Source organism: Kryptolebias marmoratus, linkage group LG4, assembly GCF_001649575.2.
Source record: "Kryptolebias marmoratus isolate JLee-2015 linkage group LG4, ASM164957v2, whole genome shotgun sequence".
Lineage (NCBI taxonomy): Eukaryota > Metazoa > Chordata > Actinopteri > Cyprinodontiformes > Rivulidae > Kryptolebias > Kryptolebias marmoratus.
Genome location: NC_051433.1, coordinates 6,487,875 through 6,492,638, shown reverse-complemented (window position 1 = coordinate 6,492,638; position 4,764 = coordinate 6,487,875).

Below are 4,764 nucleotides of genomic sequence, written 5' to 3'. Positions count from 1 at the left end.
TCAGAAAGAAAGTGAGGAGCTTCTTAGAGGCTGTAGGATCTGTGCGGCTGCAGAAAACTGCAGGTCCTAGTGCCTGCCCTGATCTGTGGATGGGAAGGAGTGTTCAGGTTCAGAGAAAGTCTTATGGGTCAGTTTCAGAACAACTGCTGCTGCTATCACCTGACACCGGAAGGCAAATGCTGGGCAATAATGTCTTTGCCTGTCTCTGTGTGCCAGATTTTAGTGAAGCTGTCAGGAAACAATCATTGGATTTACATCAACAACTGAATAACTTTGACAGTCAACCACTGACCCTTGCTTAAGCAGAAATAGCTGTAATTCAGTGGATTTTACATGTATTGAGCTAAACTTTGGCATGGTAGATAGTCATCCGTAACACATACTCTAAACACTAACAAATCTTTGAAGATAATGTGACATATTACAATATCACATTAAGCTGCACATAATGTTATTTTCAAGGGTCTGTTCTGACATTTCCCGACACAAGGTGGTCCTAGTATGAGGCGATTATGCAATTCTTGAAGGAATGCTAGGCCTTTAATAACTTTTTCCTGTTCTCGACAGTTTTTCTTTGAGAGGAAATTAGTTTCGCTTGTCTGCCTGCCATTTCAAGCTAACCTTCATCTTATCAACATTTAATCTATGCAAGGTGGCATTATTGACGGCAAAGCTCGTGAGCGGTTCGAGGAATAGCATGCAAACATGTCCAGCGTTGCATGCCCACCATACGTGAAACAGTAAACGCTACTTTAATTAGTTGCAGGTGCCAAGAGCCTTCACTCCTCTTCAAGCTGTGAGAAATTTAGTTCAGCTTTTTGGTTTCAAATCTCCACGTGATGAGCAGAAAATATCAACTTCACGATGATGGCTGCTGCACTATTCGCACCATTTTATCACATATTCTGTTCTATTGAAGCCAAACTGACTCTAGGTTTTATGGGCTGATGTAAATGTGGATACTAATTTTTAGAAGATATAAAAATCTGACAATATTGGCTTTTTCTATAAATGCCAATAAAGGAAGATCTGCTATATTGACCATATCTGATATACATTATCGGTCAAACTCTATTTGCAACTTTGATTAACTTTTTTGTACAGTGTCTTTACAATTGCAATAATTTTATTTACTACATAATAAAAAAGATTAGCACAGCTGTGTACTTCCTGTTCTTTGTCCAAGACATCAACCAGTGAAAGTGACCTGCATTGTGTTTTATAGCAGCAGATTATGATGTAATATTTATTTTCCCCATATTCTGTTTCCATCTAATTTCCCACAAGAACTGTTTTAGCCAAGTTTTGATTTGGATTTCTTCTGTGTTGAAAGCATCAGCAGATGTTGAACAGAGTCGGAAGATGTCATTATCATCTTTAGGAAATCAGTTTTCACAGGTCTGAACTTTTCCGAGGGCTTTCCAACACTAACGTGCAAATTTGGCTAAAAGTTTATATTAAACATCTGAACTGTTGAGCCGCAGAGCAGAATAGTTTTATCATTCAGAGAGATATACAAAACGTCTTTTAACTTTCAGAATTCAGAAAATTTTCCACCAGGTGATGCTTGTTTTCCTTCAAAATGTGAAAATCCTCTGCATTTTTTAGGCTGACGTAATTCCAGACACAAGCCGTAACAAAGAATAGAGTTATAGTGTGTTTGAACCTCTAAGGGGGTGTGAGAGTGAATAGTGCTAATGGTTCAAAAGAGATTTGAGTTTAGAGATAAACTAAACCAGGTGCACTAAAAGTACATGTGTGGAAGTGAGTGTTTCTTTGAAACTGTGAGCCTTTCCCTTCTCATCCTAGCCTGGCAGGTTTAAGTCAAGGTCACCAAACAGTGTGTGTTTTAAGTTTTTTCCCTTCTTTTAAATTAGATAATCGTTATGTTTTTTTTTTGTTGTTTTGTTTTAAGCTAAGGATTTCACCGTGTTCACATGTATGTCACCACCACTTTTACACATCTGGATTTCAACAAGAACATATGGAAGCAGAATCAGCTTACCATATTACACTTGGATTACACCCTGACTGCGATTGTTGCCCTAAACTCTCCGTGACATGGCTCGTACTTTGAACAGCGGTCCCGCCTGGGTTTCGAAGAGCTGCCCTTTTGTTTCCTGAATATGTTTCAGCTGGTGCCTCCGCAGCTTTGCTATCCTATATAATGGATTAAACCCAACTTGTAATTTGTGGACAGTGCGTGGTTTCAGGGAATCGGAGTGATCAAACACCCCTGAGAGACGAGCTAAATTGCAGCTTCTTCCTGTTTTGGTGCTGTTGTGCTTTTGGGAGTTGAAACCTGGCCCCTCGCTGATGTGCTGTGAAACTCCTTCGGCCCCTCAGGCCAGACCAGACTCCGCTGCTGTTCATCAAAAACTTTGGACACCTTCAGACCTAAACCATGCTGAGAAAATACAGGCAGAAATAATTTCAACTGGAGAGGATATATGCTTTTTTTTTCTTTTTTTTTTTATAGATCAGTTGTTCCGTTGACCAGAAATTCTGACAGAGCAGAAAAACCACACACACACCAAAAGAATTTAATCTGTAGATTTGGCTGCGTATCATTCTGTGGTTTTGTATCTGGTAGCATGTGGTGATAAAAAACATGTTTTTATATTTTACTGGATATAAGTTTGCTGACAGAAAGTCAGGTTAGAACACAGTCTACATAATATTATAATCATCTGCTGATGAAAGGTTTACATAATGTTTTTGCTTGTGTGTGTGTGTGTGTGTGTGTGTGTGTTTGCAAAAAAATTCTCATGAATCACTGGAAAGATTTGACTGAAAGAAAGTAATTATTAGATGTACATCAACAACTGATTACCTTTTGGAGCCAACCCAAACCAGTTCAAGATGGCTGCCAAAAGCCAACTGAACATAGAAAACACTAAAAAGGCTATAATTCAGTCAAATTGACATCTATTGAGCTACAATTTGATGTGGTTGTAGCTGAGAGTCATTCTCAACACACACTGTACCCTCAGTGTGACATCTTGCAATATTACATGATTTTCTGCATAACTTTATTTTAAAGGTTTGACCAAAACAGCTACAACTCTGTCATTTCTCAACATAAAATGACTTTAGTTGAACTCTCTGGCATGAAAAGTGAAGGGTGATAAGCATTCCTTCAAGGCATGCTAGGCTTTTACATGTATTTTGAGAATCTAAAACTGTTTAGTTGTAAAATAATGCATGCTTCATATATTATTGTCATGAGATGGAGTTATCCTGAGAGCCCATATCACATTTATGTAAGAACAAATATTCATGTTTTTTAATAGCAGGTTTTGTAGATAAAAAGAAGACATTTGTCTCATTTGTGTGGAATATTACCCATTTTCTAATTTCCCTTGGATAAATTTTGTGTTCATGCTTATTTTTCTGTAAAGATGGCTGTAACCAAGTGACATCATTGGTATTTTATAGAAAGTTTCAGATCATTGTGTTTGTTTGTAAAGGAACACAGTAAGTCTGATTTTTTTTCAGAAGAAAAAAAAAAAAGGGTGTGTGCTTTGGCAGTTCACATCTGGCCTTCATCAGCCACATCAACTTGGACCTAGCGTTCGAAAAGACAGCTGACTTTGTGGAACCGAGCAGGAAGCGAGGGCTTATTCTTCATCCTATGAAACATTCAGAACTGATTACCTCTAAGACCGAGTAGATCACAGCTCAGTGCACGTCATCTTTCTCAGCCAGCGTTAGCTTTCCTGGTCAACAGCGTCCTCGTACTCGCCGTGGTCATGGAGAATCATATTCGGATTGGAACTCTGCATGGAAGACGCTATTTTCCACACGCTGTCCACGAGAAAAAAGATGGCCTCAAATCCAGTGTGGCGATTATCTCAGTGAAGTTAACGAGGATCTGCATCAGCCTGCAGTATCGTGTTGTACTTCAAAGAAGAAAAAAACAAAGTTTTCTGAGAATGATTCAAGCTATTTTGTCAGTTTATCTCAAGCAAAACAAGCACCTGACCTGAGTAAGGACCTGAAGGATCTGAACTCAGACCACCAGACGAAACCAGGCTAAGCATGTGGCCCGTGACCTCCCCTGAGCCCAGGTCAGATTAGCTCAGGGCCACCGGGCAGATAGCCTTTCAGGAAGGGCTCCCTAACCTCAGAGGACAATGGTTGCGTTGTCTGTGACAGAAGGAACCGTTTCTGCATTGGATTACATTTCTTACAAAGGAGAGGAATTCAAAAAATTCTCTTCTATATAATTTCATGTCGAGCTGTCTGAGAGTTAACCGTCTTGGAAGGTTCAAACTTGTTGACTCCATGTCAACCGTATGACCAGATCCATTTTATCTGAAGTATCTTACGATATTATGATATTACAGCTGGATTCGAAACTCTGGTCATTTCTTTTATTGTGTGAGCGCTGAGTCAGCATTCACATAGTTTTTTTCATGTTTTATAATTGCAATCTAACTCCCTCTGAATACTTTTATATTATTTTAGCCATTCATCCATTAAAATGTTTGGATCATTCTGAAAATGGGTGCTATGATTTCTTTGTGGTTTGTTTTGTTTTTTACTTTTCAAACTATTTAACTTTATTAACCATCATTTCCCAACTGAAATACATTAAGATCTCTTCAGCTCCTTCCTTGTTCTCTTTAAAATCTGCTTCTGCATACTTGCTCTACTTTCATCTTCTTTTGCTAGTTTTAGTTTTTAGCCACCATTCTGTTATTTTTAGCTTTAGCTGGCTTTTTATGCTTTTAGCTTTTAGCTAGTATTAGCTTTTAGTTA